This window comes from Pseudophryne corroboree, chromosome 8 (genome assembly GCF_028390025.1).
Source record: "Pseudophryne corroboree isolate aPseCor3 chromosome 8, aPseCor3.hap2, whole genome shotgun sequence".
Lineage (NCBI taxonomy): Eukaryota > Metazoa > Chordata > Amphibia > Anura > Myobatrachidae > Pseudophryne > Pseudophryne corroboree.
The window spans coordinates 458,218,852-458,242,149 of record NC_086451.1 but is presented as its reverse complement, the minus strand read 5'-3'; the positions used below and the strand labels follow the sequence as shown (position 1 = coordinate 458,242,149).

At 53.2% G+C, this 23,298-nt stretch overlaps 1 protein-coding gene across 5 annotated transcripts in view; it reads right to left on the bottom strand.

Moving 5' to 3' along the window:
* Positions 1-23,298, bottom strand: part of BCORL1 (BCL6 corepressor like 1) — a 131,993-nt gene that overhangs the window by 58,159 nt on the left and 50,536 nt on the right. For 2 of the 5 annotated variants that reach the window (XM_063938350.1, XM_063938351.1), the window contains exon 1: positions 8,363-8,562. The exons of 2 other annotated variants lie outside the window; for them this stretch is intronic. The gene's annotated coding sequence lies outside the window, so the exon portion shown is untranslated. Of the gene's footprint in view, positions 1-8,362; positions 8,564-23,298 lie in introns of those variants that run through there. One more of the 5 variants, XM_063938352.1, reaches the window with a different exon arrangement.

Genomic DNA, 23,298 nt, shown 5'->3' with positions numbered 1-23,298 from the left:
CTGCTGGTACATGCTGGGTACTGTCAGGTAAATGTGTCGGGCACTGCTGGTACATGCTGGATACTGTCAGGTAAATGTGTCGGGCACTGCTGGTACATGCTGGGTACGGTCAGGTAAATGTGTTGGGCACGGTCAGGTAAATGTGTCGGGCACTGCTGGTACATGCTGGGTACTGTCAGGTAAATGTGCCTGGCACGGTCAGGTAAATGTGTCCGGTACTACTTGTACATGCTGGGTACTGTCAGGTAAATGTGTCGGGCACTGCTGGTACATGCTGGGTACTGTCAGGTAAATGTGCCTGGCACGGTCAGGTAAATGTGTCCGGTACTACTTGTACATGCTGGGTACTGTCAGGTAAATGTGTCGGGCACTACTGGTACATGCTGGGTACTGTCAGGTAAATGTGTCGGGCACTGCTGGTACATGCTGGGTACTGTCAGGTAAATGTGCCTGGCACGGTCAGGTAAATGTGTCGAGCACTGCTGGTACATGCTAGGTACTGTCAGGTAAATGTGTTGGGCACTGCCAGGTAAATGTATCGAGCACTGCTGGTACATGCTGGGTACTGTCAGGTAAATGTGTCGGGCACGGTCAGGTAAATGTGTCGGGCACTGCTGGTACATGCTGGGTACTGCCAGGTAAATGTGAGGGGCACTGCTGGTACATGCTGGGTACTGTCAGGTAAATGTGTCGGGCACTGCTGGTACATGCTGGATACTGCCAGGTAAATGTGTTGGGCACTGCCAGGTAAATGTGTCGAGCACTGCTGGTACATGCTGGGTACTGTCAGGTAAATATGCCTGGCACGGTCAGGTAAATGTGTCGGGCACTGCTGGTACATGCTGGGTACTGTCAGGTAAATGTGTTGGGCACTGCCAGGTAAATGTGTCGAGCACTGCTGGTACATGCTGGGTACTGTCAGGTAAATGTGTCGGGCACGGTCAGGTAAATGTGTCGGGCACTGCTGGTACATGCTAGGTACTGCCAGGTAAATGTGTCGGGCACTGCTGGTACATGCTGGGTACTGTCAGGTAAATGTGTCGGGCACTGCTGGTACATGCTGGGTACTGTCAGGTAAATGTGCCTGGCACGGTCAGGTAAATGTGTCGAGCACCGCTGGTACATGCTGGGTACTGTCAGGTAAATGTGTCGGGCACTGCTGGTACATGCTGGGTACTGTCAGGTAAATGTGCCTGGCACGGTCAGGTAAATGTGTCGGGCACTGCTGGTACATGCTGGGTACTGCCAGGTAAATGTGAGGGGCACTGCTGGTACATGCTGGGTACTGTCAGGTAAATGTGTCGGGCACTGCTGGTACATGCTGGGTACTGTCAGGTAAATGTGTTGGGCACTGCCAGGTAAATGTGTCGAGCACTGCTGGTACATGCTGGGTACTGTCAGGTAAATGTGTCGGGCACTGCTGGTACATGCTGGGCACTGCTGGTACATGTTGGGTACTGTCAGGTAAATGTGTTGGGCACTGCCAGGTAAATGTGTCGGGCACTGCTGGTACATGCTGGGTACTGTCAGGTAAATGTGTCGGGCACTGCTGGTACATGCTGGGTACTGTCAGGTAAATGTGTCGGGCACTGCTGGTACATGCTGGGTACTGTCAGGTAAATGTGTCGGGTACTACTTGTACATGCTGGGTACTGTCAGGTAAATGTGTCGGGCACTGCTGGTACATTCTGGGTACTGTCAGGTAAATGTGCCTGGCACGGTCAGGTAAATGTGTCGAGCACTGCTGGTACATGCTGGGTACTGTCAGGTAAATGTGTTGGGCACTGCCAGGTAAATGTGTCGAGCACTGCTGGTACATGCTGGGTACTGTCAGGTAAATGTGTTGGGCACGGTCAGGTAAATGTGTCGGGCACTGCTGGTACATGCTGGGTACTGTCAGGTAAATGTGTCGGGCACGGTCAGGTAAATGTGTCGGGCACTGCTGGTACATGCTGGGTACTGCCAGGTAAATGTGTTGGGCACTGCCAGGTAAATGTGTCGAGCACTGCTGGTACATGCTGGGTACTGTCAGGTAAATGTGTCGGGCACTGCTGGTACATGCTGGGTACTGTCAGGTAAATGTGCCTGGCACGGTCAGGTAAATGTGTCGGGCACTGCTGGTACATGCTGGGTACTGTCAGGTAAATGTGTTGGGCACTGCCAGGTAAATGTGTCGAGCACTGCTGGTACATGCTGGGTACTGTCAGGTAAATGTGTCGGGCACGGTCAGGTAAATGTGTCGGGCACTGCTGGTATATGCTGGGTACTGCCAGGTAAATGTGTCGGGCACTGCTGGTACATGCTGGGTACTGTCAGGTAAATGTGTCGGGCACTGCTGGTATATGCTGGGTACTGTCAGGTAAATGTGTCGGGCACTGCTGGTACATGCTGGGTACTGTCAGGTAAATGTGCCTGGCACGGTCAGGTAAATGTGTCGGGCACTGCTGGTACATGCTGGGTACTGCCAGGTAAATGTGAGGGGCACTGCTGGTACATGCTGGGTACTGTCAGGTAAATGTGTCGGGCACTGCTGGTACATGCTGGGTACTGTCAGGTAAATGTGTTGGGCACTGCCAGGTAAATGTGTCGAGCACTGCTGGTACATGCTGGGTACTGTCAGGTAAATGTGTCGGGCACTGCTGGTACATGCTGGGTACTGTCAGGTAAATGTGTTGGGCACTGCCAGGTAAATGTGTCGGGCACTGCTGGTACATGCTGGGTACTGCCAGGTAAATGTGTCGGGCACTGCTGTTACATGCTGGGTACCGTCAGGTAAATGTGCCAGGCACGGTCAGGTAAATATGTCGGGCACTACTTGCATGAATAAGGCAAACACCAACCAAACAATTCCATCTCGCTTTGCCTGGCAAAAGGTTTTCTGTAAAAAATTGCCATTCCCAGCAGAAATTTGCCCAGGTCTGTCGCATAGGACAACCGTGCGTCAAACACAGGAAAACGTCTCTGGTGAGGAAGGGGTGAAACCCTTGCGGTCTTGAAGTGGTTAAGAAGACTGTCCCGGGAAAACGGGAATAAACGTGATCCCTGATAATGAGTGGTTCCAGTATAGAGCAAACGTTACCAAATGTTCGTTCCGGCAGGTTTCACCTTACACGCTGCCACATAAGCACACTAATATTCAGGAGACTCAATGAGCCGTGTTCCGATGCTGTTTAACCTCTCGAGTGCCACCGTACGTGGAATTAATAAACAGGGTGAATTACACAGCCAGAGGGTGTTTTAGGAGACGACTGTCCTGCATTATGCACGGAGAACATGTGCGTTGTGCTTCTCACTGGTGCGATATCACTTCATCCTCCGCACCTCCTCTCCCTGTCTGCTTATCTCACACACACAACGGCGCTTGTCTGAACCCACCTCCTGCACACAAACTGAAACCATATTTCATCACTACCAAATAAACCAAACGGACAAATCTTTGCAGTAAATAGAGACCCACGGAGCAGTGGCTAGGAGGCTCTCCAGAACGTTTGGGAGACTTTGTACCGTACCCGTTGGCGTAGAGTAAATTGTGCGATTTTGCAAACAAGGGGCAGCACCCGATGCAGGAGGCGTCTTGTGGCTAGAGGACTCCTGCCGGCTTCTGTTATCTGCTGCTGCGTCAGAAGCCCCAGCATCTGATCACCTGCGAAAACATCTCTCAGATTAAGCAGGATGGCCGGTGATTCACCTCTACCATGACCAAGAAATCTGCGTCGGGAGAGGCAAACGCCTACAGAAACGGGAGAGACATGCCCCCATTTCGTACAACGGTCACTGCTGCTACCACCCGTACCGCCCCACTGCGGCTTGGGGGCGCTGCGACTTGCAATCTCGCAGAAGGATACTGAATCAGGCCCTAAGGTCGTTCATAGGACAACGTTGGTTTGCAAATATCGGTGGTGAAGGAACGTTGTCAAGTGGTTTTGCCATCGCTGGCAGGCACCGATGTTGCACCGTCGATGGCAACTCCCAACATTAAGGCAACATAAGTGGCTGAGTCTACGTAGCACTTAACCATCGATAGCTAAACAATCAGTGATGGTTTAAAACCATCGGCCTTCGATGGCCATCGCTACTGTATACTATAATAATTGCTATTTTGATAGTATTCGGAATTTAAAAAAAAAAAAAAAAAATTGTTATAAAGTCGTTGCTGGACAAGTATTAAATAGATGCTCTTGATCTTCATCATAAAAAAAATGACAATTTCTGAACATTTTTTTACAAAAATATTAGCCAGGTGCATAAGCCTGGCGCCAACTGCAACTTCGATTTGCATCAGCTCTGCATCGCCACTCTTCTTGAATAAAGGATAATTCATATACCCGTTACCAAACACCCACTGTATTAGCCATTTTGTGGGCGGATCCAATCGTGCCTCATGCCTCGCTGAGGTTGCTAGTGCTTCCATTGGGCTGTATCTTCATGAATATTGGCTCCTCCCTCAAAATGGCTGACGATAGGTCTCATTTCAGACACCCAAGCAGCAATTCATGAGACGACAACATTTCTAAAATGTAAGTTTCTGTCCCTTTTCCAGGCCACAGCTACAAGACAAGGTCACACACGCGTTCCGTACAATGAGCAGGTTGGGAAGCCTCTTTCCCAATAGTGATGCACACCGCAAAACGTACAGCAGGATCAGAACTCGACTAACAAGTTATCAGGGACAGGGAAGGATGAAACTCACGTCTGTCTCCTGCAGATTTCATCAACTTTCCTGCACGTTATTCATGGAGACAGCCCTACATTAATGGCCTAAGAGCGGATCCTGAATCACGTTAACCCCTGGGTGTATACTATTAAAAGACCAGGACGATCGCGGCAGCGGATCCCCTTTCCATATAACTTGTCGTTAGGTTAGGGGCAAATAGTCCGGAGCTACGCAATGAATCAATATCCACAACAGAAGTGTGTCTGGTAACCGGCGACCCCCGGGTGACGGCTTGTCACTCAGGAAACATCAATGTCACGAGAATGCAGGCTTGCAAGACGGAAGCTGTGACTGGCAACACCAAAGGCACCGGCGGGATTACACCCTGGGAAGGAGCGTCATCCTGGCGTTTTATGCCGGGCACAGTGGCAATCAGCCTGTGTGTGTCGATAAGCTTTGTCGGCAATCGGAAGAGAATTGTGGAAGCTGAAAAGCATAGGACCCCGGTAAGTCCTGATAGAGTTATTGTTAATGTAGCATTGGGTCATCCTGGCTCTGCTCTCAGCCGTCCACCCCTGACCTTTGCCCTTTCCAGGCCTGCCACTGAGCGTGAGAGGTGGGGATAGAGGTCCCCGAGTCACACCATTCTGATAGTCCACCGTGTTACCTTGGAAAATATATGTACTAGGTGTCACTGTAGACTAAAAATCAATGTACACATTACAGGAAAGAGCTAAGGGGTGCAGACAATATAAACCCTGATGAATGAATTAAACTACTATCAGCGCAGGCTGCGATACAGAAGCCCATTGTCAAAAGTTTACATTCCACTGCAAGGTAGCTAGAAAAAACTAAAAAAAAGACGGAACTAGGTACGGGGAAAAACTACGTCATCATACTGTACTCCGATAGCCGTGCACGCTGGGACATTACAGGACGCAGTGAGCGGCACCAAGGGCGTGAAGCGCTGCCAGCATCCAGTCTCTGTAGTGAGGTCATCAGTCCGGATCACCCCTCTGTAGTGAGGTCACCAGTCCGGGTCACCCCTCTTCCTGGCTCTGCTGGGAACCCCCGGCTCACACGGAGCGCTCAGCCTGTGCACTGTGGATCACCTGTACAAGGCTACAGTCTGCATCCTGCATCCCAGGCACCTGCCACGTGCTCCATTCATCCATCTACGTCCGCTCTTAGCCTAGCACTACATGGGTTCCGGCCTTCGCAGGGGTCACTGCCCAAACCACAATGTGCCCAAGAGAAAAGAACATTATCTATAGGTGCCGCAGATGCTGCTTAAGACAGAGGAGCCAGACGTCTGCTAATGACAGCAGAGCATCTTATGTAAGGATGACCCTTATACATGCCTTATACAGTTACCTACAGTATATAGAAGCCTCTCCCACTCACCTATATACATACATTATCTGGCTACCTATATAGAAGCCTCTCCCACTCACCTATATACAAGCATTATCCAGTTACCTGTATAGAAGCCTCTCCCACTCACCTATATACATGAATTATCCAGTTACCTGTATAGATGCCTCTCCTACTCACCGATATACATGAATTATCCAGTTACCTATATAGAAGCCTCTCCCACTCACAGATATACATGAATTATCCAGTTACCTATATAGAAGCCTCTCCCATTCACCTATATACAAGTATTATCCAGTTACACATGCGTCACCCACTCACCTATACAAACCCATCCCCCCACTATAAACATGCTTAAGTAACATATATACATCCAGAATTGACTCAGCTATATACCAACATTCCCCAGTTACATATACACACATGCATCATCCACTCACCTATATACAATCATCTCCCAGTTATGTATACACACAAGCATCATCCACTCACCTATATACAAGTATCTCCCAGTTATGTATACACACATTCATCATCCACTCACCTATATACAAGCATCATCCACTCACATATATACAAGCATCTCCCAGTTACGTATACACATGCATCATCCACTCACCTATATACAAGAATCTCCCAGTTACGTCTACACATGCATCATCCACTCACCTATATACAAGCAACTCCCAGTTACGTATATACACATGCATCATCCACTCACCTATATACAAGCATCCCCCCTTGCATATACACACATGCATCATCCACTCACCTATATAAAGTTATCTCCCAGTTACGTATACACATGCAGATCATCCACTCACCTATATACAAGCATCTCCCAGTTACATATATACACATGCATCATCCACCTATATACAAGCATCTCCCAGTTACATATACACACATGCATCATCCACCTATATACAAGCATCTCCCAGTTACATATACACACACATGTATCATCCACCTATATACAATAATCTCCCAGTTACATATACACACATGCATCATCCACCTATATACAAGCATCTCCATTACGCATACACATGCATCATCCACTCACCTATATACAATCATCTCCCAGTTATGTATACACACATTCATCAGCCACTCAACTATATACAAGAATCATCCACTCACATATATACAAGCATCTCCCAGTTACGTATACACATGCATCATCCACTCACCTATATACAAGTATCTCGCAGTTATGAATACACATGCATTATCCACTCACCTATATACAAGCATCTCCCAGTTACCTATACACACATGCATCATCCAGTGACACACATATGCAGAATTCCCGTACTACCACCTGCATCTCAGCCCTTCCCCTGTATACTCCACGCTGCTCCATTGCCCCCCAGTGGGAAAATTCATCTCGTCACCGTAGACCCTACAAACATCGTCCTTCATGTCTGCCTGTCACAGGAGCGCATGGGACACACACACACAGCGCCTATGGCGGACCCCAACACACAACATCCTGCCCCCAGCCAGGGGCGCACAGGCTGCCAGTACAGGGGGGTCTGCTGCTGGGGATGGCTTACTGACAGGGGGGGCAACAAGGGGCACTGGGGATGGGCGCAAAAACAACATGAGTAGTGTGTGTGTGTATGTGTATATATATATATATATATACACACACACACATACAGTATATATATATATATATATATATATATATATATATATATATATACACACACACACACGAGAATATATATATATATATATATATATATATATAGTGCCAGACGTCACCCCGGTGGTGCTGAATTCCCACCGCCCGTCCCAGTGACCCGGTCCCCGCCGTGTGGGTGACAGCCGGGAGGCACCGCAGGAGTTGGGTGATCTCTCGCCCCCTCCCCGCACAGCACGAGATCGCAGAGTAACCCAAACTCCTGCCAAGTGAGAGTGTGGGCTGAGGACACCCGGGAGGTGAGTGGGGAGACACCCGGCGGGTGTCCGCAGCGCAGCCCGGGTCCGCACAGGTAGATAAGAAGTTGCCGGGATGATGCTCACCCGCAGACACCGCGCCCGGGGCCCTGCCGTTACCACCACAGTGATCCCCACCCCGATACCCGGGCACACAGCTACACCCGGGGTGACCCGATTTGTGTGCGGGGTGCGGGGGAGAGGTGAAGGGACGGGAGACCCGCGGGCACCTCCTGTCCCCTGTCTGCAGCCGCCTATGGTAAGGGTGCCCGGAATTGGGCGAGGGGGAGACCGATGTGCAGCCCGGTGGGGGGTTTAAATGTCCGGAGCGTCGGGGACACACGGGGGGGGTGCGGAGGGGGGAGAGGGCGCTATCGCACGCACCTGTTCCGTGACTCCACTCCAGGATCCAGGGCCAGGGCGGCCCGGCGACTCCCTCGGGTGAGCCGGGTGCCGGAGGGTGTTCCTGCGCCCGGACAAGAAGAAGAAGCTTCGGCGGAGACACTGGCAGCCAGCGAGCGAGAGCAGCGAGCCAGGCCGCGCGGGGCGTGACGGGAAGTGTAGTCCGGGCACCGCGCCGCCCACCACTGGCACCAATGGCGGCCACAGCGCCCAGGAACTACAACTCCCGGCGTGCACCGCGAGCGGCCAGCGCACACACACATCCATCCCAGGGAGACACAGGGAGGAGGAGGACAGGGCATCAGTGTGTGTGACACTACACAACTACACAACTCATACTGCACACACATCCATCCCAGGGAGGAGGAGGACAGGGCATCAGTGTGTGTAACACTACACAACTCCTACTATACACACATCTATCCCAGTGAGGAGGAGGACAGGGCATCAGTGTGTGACACTACACAACTCCTACTGCACACACATCCATCCCAGGGAGGAGGAGGACAGGGCATCAGTGTGTATAACACTACACAACTCCTACTATACACACATCCATCCCAGGGAGGAGGAGGACATGGCATCAGTGTGTATAACACTACACAACTCCTACTGCACACACATCCATCCCAGGGAGGAGGAGGACAGGGCATCAGTGTGTATAACACTACACAACTCCTACTATACACACATCCATCCCAGGGAGGAGGAGGACATGGCATCAGTGTGTGACACTACACAACTCCTACTGCACACACATCCATCCCAGGGAGGAGGAAGAGGACATGGTATCAGTGTGTGTGACACTACACAACTCCTACTGCACACACATCCATCCCAGGGAAGAGGACAGGGCATCAGTGTGTGTAACACTACACAACTCCTACTCCACACACATCCATCCCAGGGAGGAAGTGGATAGGGCATCAGTGTGTGACACTACACAACTCCTACTGCAAACACATCCATCCCAGTGAGAAAGAGGATAGGGCGTGTGTGTGTGTGTGTGTGTGTGTGTGTGTGTGTGTGTGTGTGTGTGTGTGTGTGTGTGTGTGTGTGTGTGTGTGACTACACAACTCCATCCCAGTGAGGAGGACAGGGCATCAGTGTGTGTGACATTACACATCTCCCACTGTACACACATCCATCATCCCAGGGAGGAGGAGGACAGGGCATCAGTGTGTGTGACACTATACAACTCCTACTGTACACACATACATCCCTGTGAGGAAGAGGATAGGGCATCAGTGTGTGTGACACTATACAACTCTTACTGTACACACATCCATCATCCCAGTGAGGACAACAGGGTATCAGTGTGTGTAACACTACACAACTCCCACTGTACATCCATCCATCCCAGGGAGGAGGAGGACAGGGCATCAGTGTGCGTGGCACTAAACAACTCCTACTGTACACACATGCATCCAGGAAGGAGGAGGAGGACAGGGCATCAGTGTGTGATACTACACAACTCTAACTGTACACATATCCATAACAGGGTGGAGGAACACAGGGTATTACACAACTCTAACTGTACACACATCAACCTCAAGTAGACTTGGGGCGGAGGAAAGGGTATCAATGTGTGTGACACGACACAAATTTCACTGTACACACATCTTTCATAGAGAGACACACGGCTGCAGAGGACAGGACATCAGTATGTAACACTACACAACTCTTACTATAGACACATTGCCTCTGGGCAGGAGCGAGCAACTCTAACTGAAATTACACAACTCTGTACACACGCACAGTTGTCCCTGGGAGGACAGTATATCTGTGTGACAACACTGTACAGACAGCTGTCCCTAAGCAAGAGCATGACATGACAACTATGTGTGACATTACACAACTCTCACAGTACACACACATATACACACACACAGCTGTCCCTAGTCAGAAGACAAAATATAGCTATGTGACACTACACAACTTTCACAGTACACACACAGCTGTTCCTGGTCAGAGGACAAAATATATCTGTGTGATACTACACAACTCTTACTGTACACACAGACAGCTGTCCCTGGACAAGAGAAGGACAGGATACCTCTGTGTGACACTACACAACTTTCACAGTACACACACAGCTGTTCCTGGTCAGAGGACAAAATATATCTGTGTGATACTACACAACTCTTACTGTTCACACAGACAGCTGTCCCTGGACAAGAGAAGGACAGGATACCTCTTTGTGACACTACACAACTCTTACTGTACACACAGACAGCTGTCCCTGGACAAGAGAAGGACAGGATACCTCTTTGTGACACTACACAACTCTTACTGTACACACAGACAGCTGTCCCTGGCCAAAAGAAGAACACAACATATCTGATATTACACAACTTTTACAGTATAAGACAGGGCATTTTTGTTTGACACTACACAACACTTACTGTACACACACACACACACACACACACACACACACACAGCTGTGCTTGGGCAGCAGAAGCACAGGAAATCTCTGTAACAATACACACTTATTACTATACACACATCTGCCCCTATGCAGGATAAGGATAGGGCATGTCTGTGTAACACTTCACAACTCTAACTATATACACGTCTGTCCCTGGGCAGAGAATTTGTGTGATACTGCACAACACTTCCTGTACACACAAAGGATGTCCCTGGGTGGGAGGATAACAGGGTATTTTTGTGTGTCGCTACACAGAACACAGGACAACTCTACTGTGTGACACTACACAACTCTTACTGTATACACATACACTGCTGTACCTAAAATGAGGACTAGGCATTTTTGTGCAACACTACACAACTCACACTATACACGCATCCATCCCAGGGAGGCTAGGGAACTTGTGTGTGACACTACACAGCTTTTGCTGCATACACAGTATTTCCTGGGCAGCAGTACACAACTGTACACACATACCGGTAGCAATAGGAAGAGGCCACAGCATATCAGTGTAACTATGCACAATTACACAACTCTTACTATACATACAGATGTCCTTGGGCAGGAAGAGGACAGGACATATTTTGTGTGAGTCACAGTACACATTTACACAACTTACTATACACACACATACAACGTATAACACACACACCCCATTGACAGTCCTGAGTGCTGACTGACATGCGCAGGGTTAGGGATGACCTGTGTTACCGCAGCTGTGACAGTCAGAGGTAACCCGGGTGACGGATTGTGTTAGGGGTGACCTATGTCAGGTGTGCCCAGGTAACAGGTCCTGTGTCAGCAGTGTACCCGGGTAACATGTGCTGTGTCAGGTGTGCCTAGGTAACAGAGTCAGAGGTGTGCCTGGGTAACAGGGCTGTGTCAGGGATGACCCGGGTAACATGTGCTGTGTCAGGTGTGCCTAAGTAACAGAGTCAGATGTGTGCCTGGGTAACAGGTGCTGTGTCGGGGATGACCCGGGTAACATGTGCTGTGTCAGGTGTGCCTAGGTAATAGAGTCAGAGGTGTGCCTGGGTAACAGGTGCTGTGTCGGGGGTGACCCGGGTAACATGTGCTGTGTCAGGTGTGCCTAGGTAACAGAGTCAGAGGTGTGCCTGGGTAACAGGTGCTGTGTCAGGGATGACCCGGGTAACATGTGCTGTGTCAGGTGTGCCTAGGTAACAGAGTCAGAGGTGTGCCTGGGTAACAGGTGCTGTGTCTGGGATGACCCGGGTAACAGGTGCTGTGTCAGGGATGACCCAGGTAACATGGGCTGTGTCAGGTGTGCCTAAGTAACAGAGTCAGAGTTGTGCCTGGGTAACAGGTGCTGTGTCAGGGATGACCCGGGTAACATGGGCTGTGTCAGGTGTGCCTAGGTAACAGAGTCAGAGGTGTGCCTCGGTAACAGGTGCTGTGTCTGGGATGACCCGGGTAACAGGGGCAGTCAGAGGTGAAACAGGTAACAGGCTGTGTCACGGGTGACCTGTGTCAGTTGTGCCTGCATAACAAGGGTGTGTCAGGGTAATATGGGCTGGGTTCAGGGATGTGCCTGTGTAAGGGGCTGCTGTGTCAGGGGTGTGCCTGTGTAACATGGGCTGGGTTCAGGGGTGTGCCTGGGTAACAGGGGCTGTTGTGTTAGGGGTGTGCCTGGGTAACAGGGGCTGTTGTGTTAGGGGTGTGCCTGGGTAACGGGCTGCTGTGTCAGGAATGTGCCCGGGTAACATGAGGCCAGGGCTGTGTCAGGGGTGTGCCCAGGTAACAGGGGACACTGTGTCAGTGATGTGCCCAGGTAACAGTGGGCCAGGGCTGGGCCAGGGTAACGGGATACTGTGTCAGGGGTGTGACCAGGTAATATGGGGCCAGGGTAACGGGATACTGTGTCAGGGGTGTGACCAGGTAATATGGGGCCAGGGTAACGGGATACTGTGTCAGGGGTGTGACCAGGTAATATTGGGCCAGGGTAACGGGATACTGTGTCAGGGGTGTGACCAGGTAATATGGGGCCAGTGATGTGCACGAGTAAAAAGGGCTTACTGTGTCAGCGGTCTGCCCGGGTAACACTAACAGGGGGCTAAGGCTGTGCCCGGGTAACAGGGGCTGGTGTGTCAGGGGTGTGCCCGGGTAACAGGGGGCCAGGGATGTGCCTGGGTAACAGGGGTGTATCAGGGGTATGTCAGGGTAACAGGGGCTGATGTGTCATGGGTGTGCCCGGGTAACAAGGGCTGCTGTGACAGGGGTGTGCCTGGGTAACAGGGGTGTGCCCGGGTAACAGGGGGCCAGGGATGTGCCTGGGTAACAGGGGTGTATCAGGGGTGTGCCAGGGTAACAGGGGCTGATGTGTCAGGGGTGTGCCTGGGTAACAGGGGCTTATGTGTCAGGGGTGTGCCTGGGTAACAGGGGTGTATCAGGGGTGTGTCCGGGTAACAGGGGCTCATGTGTCAGGTGTGCCCGGGTAGCAGGGGCTGATGTGTCAGGGGTGTGTCTGGGTAATAGGGGGGTATTAGGGGTGTGCCAGGGTAACAGGGGCTTATGTGTCAGGGGTGTGTACGGGTATCAGGGGTGTGTCCGGGTAACAGGGGCTTATGTGTCAGGGGTGTGTCCGGGTAACAGGGGTGACCCGGTCACCTCACCCAGCTCCCGGGAAGGGAGGCCGGTGCCTGTACATGGCAGTGTGGGTGACACCTCATAAAATGGCTCCCGGGTCACCTCAGGGGATGCCGTGACACGGTGGCTGCGTTACCCCGGGGGAATGATAGCGCCGTGTCTGGGGCAGGGGGATCACCACGCGTGACGTGTCCCGTGTACACCGAGCGTGGGAAGTTTTCCCGCATCACAGGCTGCACCGTGTCCCACTCCCCGCACCCAGAGCCACTGTGCCCCGATCACACAGACTCCATTACACAGGCCGCCCGGCACGCCGCACGGAGTCCCTTCCACTCCACACAGGACTCCATTACACGGACGCGGATCATCTCCCTGCACAGCCGCGCAGTTATCATTACACATCGGCCAGTGCGAGATCGCACCAGCACGTTACATAATACCCCAGTGCCCACAGCAGATACTGCCCTCACTGCTGCAGTTATATGCATGCACCCCCTGACTGCAAGGGGGCAGTTATTGCGCATGCAGCATGCACCCCTGACGGCAAGGGGGCAGTTATTAGGCATGCACCCCGTGACTGCAAGGTATTAGGCATGCACCTGCACCCCCTGACTGCAAGGGACTGTTCATAGGCATGTACCCCCTGACTGCAATGGGGAAGGTAACTATAAGGCATGCACCTGCACCCCCTGTCAGCAAGGGGGCAATTATTGGGCATGCTCCCCCTGACTGAAAGGTGCTGTTACTATGCATGCATCCCTTGTCTGCAGAGGGGCAGTTATTAAGCAACCGCCCCCTCATTGCATGGGGTAGTTATTAATCGTCCTCTGCAAGGTCCTTACACAAATACACCCCGTAGTGTAAGACTGCTCTACAGCTGTAACCAACCCCCCCCACACACACCTCTCACTGCAATAGTATACTGACATACACACAACATGTGCACTATGAATAGATCCCCTAACTGCACCTAGGAAGTCCATGACATGTCCCCTTACCTCACATAGGAAGCCGTGATATGTCCTCACCGCACCTAGGAACCTGTGATATGTACCCTCACCTCCCCTAGGATGCCGTGACATGTCCCCTCACCGCATCTAGGAAGTCCATGACGTCCCCTCACCAGACCTGGGAAGCCCGTGACATGTCCCCTCACCTCACCTAGTATGCCAATGGCATGTCCCCTCACCGCACCTAGGAAGCCAGTGGCACGTCCCCTCTGCTGCGTAGCCTGTGACATGTCCTTTCACCGAACCTAGGAAGCCGTGACATGTCCCCTCACCTCACCTAGGATGCCAATGGCATGTCCCCGCTGCTGCGTAGCTTGTGACATGTCCCCTCACCACACCTGGGATGCCAATGGCATGTCCCCTCACCGCACCTAGGAACCTGTGACATGTCCTTTCACCAAACCTAGGAAACCGTGACATGTCCCCTCACCGCACCTAGGATGCCAATGGCATGTCCCCTCACCGCACCTCGGAATCTGTGACATGTCCCCTCACCGCACCTGGGAACCTGTGACATGTCCTTTCACCGCACCTCGGAACCTGTGACATGTCCCCTCACCGCACCTAGGAACCCGTGACATGTACCCTCACCGCACCTAGGATGCCAATGGAATGTCCCCTCACCGCACCTAGGAACCTGTGACATGTCCTTTCACCGAGCCTAGGAAACCGTGACATGTCCCCTCACCGCACCTAGGATGCCAATGGCATGTCCCCTCTGCTGCATAGCCTGTGACATGTCCTTTCACCGAACCTAGGAAGCCGTGACATGTCCCCTCACCTCTCCTAGGATGCCAATGGCATGTCCCCGCTGCTGCGTAGCCTGTGACATGTCCTTTCACCGCACCTCGGAACCCGTGACATGTCCCCTCACCGCACCTAGGAACCCGTGACATGTCCCCTCACCACACCTGGGATGCCAATGGAATGTGCCCTCACCGCACCTAGGAACCTGTGACATGTCCTTTCACCGAACCTAGGAAACCGTGACATGTCCCCTCACCGCACCTAGGATGCCAATGGCATGTCCCCGCTGCTGCGTAGCCTGTGACATGTCCTTTCACCGCACCTCGGAACCCGTGACATGTCCCCTCACCGCACCTAGGAACCCGTGACATGTCCCCTCACCACACCTGGGATGCCAATGGAATGTCCCCTTACCGCACCTAGGAACCTGTGACATGTCCTTTCACCGAACCTAGGAAACCGTGACATGTCCCCTCACCGCACCTAGGAACCCGTGACATGTACCCACACCGCACCTAGGATGCCAATGGCATGTCCCCTCTGCTGCATAGCCTGTGACATGTCCTTTCATCGAACCTAGGAAGCCATGACATGTCCCCTCACCGCACCTAGGAAGACTGTGACATGTCCCCTCACCACACCTGGGAAGACCGTGACATGTCCCCTCACCACATCTGTGAAGACAGTGACATGTCCCCTCACCGCACCTGGGAAGACAGTGACATGTCACCGCTCTTAGGTAGATAGTGACATGTTTCCTCACCGCACCTGGGAGCCCGTGGCCTGACCCTCACCTCACCTAGGTAGCCCGTGACATGTCACCTCACTGCACCTAGGAAGACAGTGACATTGCCCTTCACCGCATCTAGGTAGCCTGGGGCAGATGTATTAAGCCTGGAAAAGTGATAAAGAAGTGATAAGTGGAAGGTGATAATGGCCCAGCCAATCATTAAGGGTTTGAAATGACAGTTAGGAGCTGATTGGCACTTAATACATCTGCCCCGGGGCCTGTGACATGTCCCGCAGTGATTATTGCAATAGTCTTCTTACTGGTCTTACTAAAAAGAGACTCTCACCACTACACTCCATTCTGAATGCCGCTGCGAGGCTAATCTTTCTCACTAATGCTCATCGGCTGCTGTTCCGCTCTGTCAGTCCCTCCATGGGTTACCCGTGTTCTACAGTATTCAATAAAAAATACTTTTACTCACACACCGGGCCATTAACCAAACTTCACCTACGTACATCTCTTCACTTATCTCAAAATATCTCCCAACCCGACCTCTCCGTTCCTCACAAGATCTGCGTCTCTCATCCACACTCATTACTCGCTCCCATGCACGATTGCAGGACTTTCTCCGTGCTGCACCCACTCTGTGGAATGCCCTACCACGCACAATAAGACTCTCCTCTAGTCTCCTCTAGTCTCCAAATCTTCAAGCGTTCCCTGAAAACTCACGTCTTCAGACAAGCTTATCACATTCCAGAACCGCTCACTCAACCTTCATAAGCTTTCCTATCTAGTTATATCCCCACTGTACAGTCCACACGGGTGTAGTACGGGTGACCGGCGGTCTCCTGACCGCCGGTCACCTTACCGACGCCGGGATCCCGGCAGCATACCGACGCCGGGATCCCGGCGGGGAGGGGCGAGTGCAGCAAGCCCCTTGCGGGCTCGCTGCGCTCGCCACGCTGCGGGCTCGGTGGCGACCTGCGGTCGCCACGGGTTCTATTCCCACTCTATGGGTGTCGTGGACACCCACGAGTGGAAATAGTCCCTGTTGGTCGGTATGCCGACCATCGGGATAGTGAGCCGTCGGGCTCACGGAGGAGGTCATGTGACTGTCGGTCAGCCGACCGGCGGTCACATGACTACCACCCGTCCACACATGTCCTCACGTATCTCTCTTCATTTTCACATCCTCCTGACCCAGGGCAACATTGCTGTGCGGCCATATCATACAGCCCAACAAGAACCTTTGCAATCTCGTGGACAATGATGCAATAGATAGCACCTATCCCTGGGGGTAATTCAGAGTTGACCACAGCAGCAAATTTGTTAGCAGTTGGGCAAAACCATGGGGGTCATTCCGACCAGTTCGCACGCAGCGGTTTGTCGCTGCGGTGCGAACGGGTCCGGAATGCGCATGCGCGGCGGCCGCACTGCGCGACGTTGCCCGGCGACAGAGGTCACCGGGTTACGTCGCGTCCTACGAAGACAGCGGTCGCAGAGCTGACAGCAAGAAGATTGACAGACAGAAGGCGTTCCTGGGCGGATCCGGACCGTTGGCTGCCGTTTTCGGGGCGTGGTAAGGAAAACGCAGACGTGTCCAGGAGAACGGAGGGCGGATGTCTGACGTCAAAGTCGGCTCCAGCATCGCAGAGATCGTCGCACAGGGTAAGTATGTCCAGGGCTAGTCATGTTTTGCTTGAAATTTTTTAGCTTAGCAGGACTGCACAAGCGATCACACCCCTGCTAAGCTAAAATACACTCCCCCATAGGCGGGGACTATTTGATCGCAGCAGCAGCAAAACGTTGCTGGCTGCGATCAACTCGGAATGACAGCCCCATGTGCACTGCAGATGTAACATGTGCAGAGAGAGTTAGATGTGGGTTATATTGTTTCTGTGCAGAGTAAATACTGGCTGCTTTATTTTTACACTGCAATTTAGATTTCAGTTTGAACACACCCCACCCAAATCTAACTCTCTCTGCACATGTTACATCTGCACCTCCTGCAGTGCACATGGGGGGGTCATTCCGATCTGATTGCATGCTAGGTTTTTTCGCTGCGATCAGGTCAGAACTGCGCATGCGTATGCACCGCAATGCGCAGGCGTGTTGTACGGCTACAAAGCGGATCGTTGCTGGGCAATGGATTGTACGAAGAATCTATTCGCACAGCCGATCGCAAGGAGATTGACAGGAAGAAGGCATTTGTGGGTGTCAACTGACCATTTTCTGGGAGTGTTTGGTAAAACGAAGGCGTGTCCAAGCGTTTGCAGGGCGGGTGTCTGACGTCAATTCCGGGACTGGACAGGCTGAAGTGATCGCAGCGGCTGAGTAAGTTCAGAGCTACTCAGAAACTGCACAAACTATTTTTTGCACAGCTCGGCTGCACATGCGATCGCACACTTGCAAAGCGAATATGCACTACCCTGTGGGTGGCGACTATGCATTCGCACGGCTGCTAAAAACAGCTAGCAAGCGATCAACTCGGAATGACCCCCATGGTTTTGCCAAACTGCTAACAAATTTGCTGCTGCAATCAACTCTGAATTACCCCCTTGTCTATAAACGCCTGTTTCCCTATAGATTGTAAGCTTGCGAGCAGGGCCCTCCTACCTCTATGACTGTTTGTTATTACTCAGTTTTGTTTTATCACGGTTTCCAATTGTAAAGTGCAACAGAATTTGCTGCTATATATTGATAAATAAATGTCCCGTCACCGCACCTAGGAAATCACATGCACAATCCTCAATGCAAGTTGTGTGCAGGCAAAGCCCCTCACTGAAGACTGTATTTATTATTACATGCATGATATTTTCCTGCTACATTCTCATACTGTCCACAGCACAATCATCCTGATGCAGATATTCCCATACTCCTTATATTACCAGTCCCAACACACATACTGTATACACAGAGTGCAACACACATCTCCAACACAAATCCCCACATTAACTCTGCAAATAACACCACTGCTATAGTGCAACGCCTCACTACAGATGCTGCTTATTACATACAAATCTGCACCGCAATATTCATAGAAAAAACTCCAGTCCGGGTCCCCACAGGGTCTGATTCCGGCATCACTGGGTCACACAGGCTGCTGCACAGGGGTCTGATTCCGGGTCTCCTCTCCACATGCCCGGCATCACTGGGTCACACAGGCTGCTGCACAGGGGTCTGATTCCGGGTCTCCTCTCCACATGCCCGGCATCACTGGGTCACACAGGCTGCTGCACAGGGGTCTGATTCCAGGTCCCCTCTCCACATGCCCGGCATCACTGGGTCACACAGGCTGCTGCACAGGGGTCTGATTCCGGGTCTCCTCTCCTCATGCCCGGCATTACTGGGTCACACAGGCTGCTGCACAGGGTCTGATTCCGGGTACCCTCTCCACATGCCCGGCATCACTGGGTCACACAGGCTGCTGCACAGGGGTCTGATTCCGGGTCTCCTCTCCACATGCCCGGCATCACTGGGTCACACAGGCTGCTGCACAGGGGTCTGATTCCGGGTCTCCTCTCCACATGCCCGGCATCACTGGGTCACACAGGCTGCTGCACAGGGTCTGATTCCGGGTCTCCTCTCCACATGCCCGGCACCACTGGGTCACACAGGCTGCTGCACAGAGGTCTGATTCCAGGTCTCCTCTCCACATGCCCGGCATCACTGGGTCACACAGGCTGCTGCACAGGGGTCTGATTCCGGGTCCCCTCTCCTCATGCCCGGCATCACTGGGTCACACAGGCTGCTGCACAGAGGTCTGATTCCGGGTCTCCTCTCCACATGTCCGGCATCACTGGGTCACACAGGCAGCTGCACAGGGTCTGATTCCAGGTCCCCTCTCCACATGCCCGGCATCACTGGGTCACACAGGCTGCTGCACAGTGGTCTGATTCCGGGTCCCCTCTCCACATGTCCGGCATCACTGGGTCACACAGGCAGCTGCACAGGGTCTGATTCCAGGTCCCCTCTCCACATGCCCGGCATCACTGGGTCACACAGGCTGCTGCACAGGGTCTGATTCCGGGTCTCCTCTCCACATGCCCGGCATCACTGGGTCACACAGGCTGCTGCACAGTGGTCTGATTCCGGGTCCCCTCTCCACATGTCCGGCATCACTGGGTCACACAGGCTGCTGCACAGGGTCTGATTCCGGGTCCTCTCTCCACATGCCCGGCATCACTGGGTCACACAGGCTGCTGCACAGGGTCTGATTCCGGGTCCTCTCTCCACATGCCCGGCATCACTGGGTCACACAGGCTGCTGCACAGGGGTCTGATTCCGGGTCTCCTCTCCACATGCCCGGCATCACTGGGTCACACAGGCTGCTGCACAGGGTCTGATTCCGGGTCCCCTCTCCACATGCCCGGCATCACTGGGTCACACAGGCTGCTGCACAGGGGTCTGATTCCGGGTCCTCTCTCCACATGCCCGGCATCACTGGGTCACACAGGCTGCTGCACAGGGTCTGATTCCGGGTCCTCTCTCCACATGCCCGGCATCACTGGGTCACACAGGCTGCTGCACAGGGTCTGATTCCGGGTCCTCTCTCCACATGCCCGGCATCACTGGGTCACACAGGCTGCTGCACAGGGGTCTGATTCCGGGTCTCCTCTCCACATGCCCGGCATCACTGGGTCACACAGGCTGCTGCACAGGGTCTGATTCCGGGTCCCCTCTCCACATGCCCGGCATCACTGGGTCACACAGGCTGCTGCACAGGGGTCTGATTCCGGGTCCTCTCTCCACATGCCCGGCATCACTGGGTCACACAGGCTGCTGCACAGGGGTCTGATTCCGGGTCTCCTCTCTCCACATGCCCGGCATCACTGGGTCACACAGGCTGCTGCACAGGGTCTGATTCCGGGTCTCCTCTCCACATGCCCGGCATCACTGGGTCACACAGGCTGCTGCACAGGGTCTGATTCCGGGTCCCCTCTCCACATGCCCGGCATCACTGGGTCACACAGGCTGCTGCACAGGGGTCTGATTCCGGATCCTCTCTCCACATGCCCGGCATCACTGGGTCACACAGGCTGCTGCACAGGGGTCTGATTCCGGGTCTCCTCTCTCCACATGCCCGGCATCACTGGGTCACACAGGCTGCTGCACAGGGTCTGATTCCGGGTCTCCTCTCCACATGCCTGGCATCACTGGGTCACACAGGCTGCTGCACAGGGGCCTGATTCCGGGTCCCCTCTCCACATGCCCGGCATCACTGGGTCACACAGGCTGCTGCACAGGGGTCTGATTCCAGGTCCCCTCTCCACATGCCCGGCATCACTGGGTCACACAGGCTGCTGCACAGGGGTCTGATTCCGGGTCCCCTCTCCACATGCCCGGCATCACTTGGTCAGACAGGCTGCTGCACAGGGGTCTGATTCCGGCTCCCCTCTCCACATGCCCGGCATCACTGGGTCACACAGGCTGCTGCACAGGGGTCTGATTCCGGCTCCCCTCTCCACATGCCCGGCATCACTGGGTCACACAGGCTGCTGCACAGGGGCCTGATTCCGGGTCCCCTCTCCACATGCCCGGCATCACTGGGTCACACAGGCTGCTGCACAGGGGTCTGATTCCGGGTCTCCTCTCCACATGCCCGGCACCACTGGGTCACACAGGCTGCTGAACAGGGTCCGATTCCGGGTCCCCTCTCCACATGCCCGGCATCACTGGGTCACACAGGCTGCTGCACAGGGGCCTGATTCCGGGTCTCCTCTCCACATGCCCGGCATCACTGGGTCACACAGGCTGCTGCACAGGGTCTGATTCTGGGACACAATGCTGCAGCAATCTTTTTCAGTGATGGAACTGCGAGGCTTCGCAATTGTAGCAGCCGCCCACAAGGGAACAGAAACATCCACCGAAGCCATGGCAACATGCTCAGCAACTGTGTACTCTGTCGCAACCGGATTGCAGATGCAGGGAACATCGAGTACCTGAGTGCCTCAACAGCCGCAGAGTGCGCCTAATTTATGTTTGTACGCAAATGCCATTGTGATTTTCTAGGCTTCGGAACTGCTGATGTTAGCAAGTGAAGCTGTCGCCTTGGAACGTCCATGACACGCCTCCGTTTTCCCAGCCACATCCCGTAAACCTCCCGCTACCACCTCCAAACGGTCACTCACTTCCTGCCAATCACTTCTCCATGAAATCCTCATAGTAAGCGAGATCGCAGTAGTGGCCCGTTCACGCATTCACTCGCAGTCCTTGTTAAAGATAACTAGTCCCTCAGCCTGGGTTTCCAGAAAACCCGCGAGTTGGCCCTCTTTTCTGGGAGTGGTTTGCCCAGTGACTGTATCTTCCGACGCAGATTTACTGGCCTTGCAAGGTGACAGGAAGCGGCCATTCTGAGTAAGCTTAGGTGGCTGATGGTCCCGATGCTGAACCAATCCTGCGTCTTTGGGCACAGGCCTTGGATCTGAGATGCTAGAAGGCGTCTTTTTCCCCCTCAGATGCCTCATGCAGGCATTAGCATATTTCTGCACAGCAGCTAAACTGCAAAAGCGTCTGAATCAGGCCCAGCGTTAGGAAGCGGGGGCCTAACTCATGAATGGTAATGTCGCAGGAGGCTCCTGAGGGAAGATGACGCCTCCTGAGGTAACTCAGACTTGCCCTAACAGCTCTGTAGCAGAGGCATGTAAGTCTGCATCAGAAAACGCAGGCCCTGGCCTCGCCACTCCCAGAAAACAGGGTGCGACACTCCCCCATTTTGCAGGCCGGAGGCCGACACTGCCCCCACCTCGCCCCCAAACGGCTGCAGCCTGTCAATCAGGCCAGCACTGCCCTCACCCTGCCTCCAAATGGCCTGTCAAGCAGGGAGCTCTGTGTGTGATTAGTCAGGCCTGTCATGCGCTAGCACCGCACCATCCGTGGTGTACGCAAAACACTAATCTCTGAATTAGGCCTGAATGAGTCCTAGTGACAGAAATCCACTTCTGCAAAGGTGGAAATATCCACTCGCTGTACTGTATATACATGACAGGTTGTATATAGATGACGGCAAGGGGACATCTGTGTCACCTGCTGGTCAGGAGTCTTTCTGTTCCACTTTCTGTTTTACTTCTTTACATTGCCTTCTGTGTGGGCTTCACTGTGAAGTGTGTAGATGAGAACCAATCTGCTTCACAGACAGTAAAAAAGGATGAAAAGACCCTGCGGACTCCTGTCAAGTCGCGGCGACTCCATTGGCCAGACGGGTGTAGTATGGTATGCCGGCGGTCAGGCTCCCGGCGACCAGCATACCGGCGGTCGGCATACCGACAGTGTGGCGAGTGCAAATGAGCCCCTTGCGGGCTCGCCACGCTGCGGGCACGGTGGCACGCTATGCGCGCCGCGCTATTTTATTCTCCCTCCAGGGGGGTTGTGGACCCCCACGAGGGAGAGTAAGTGT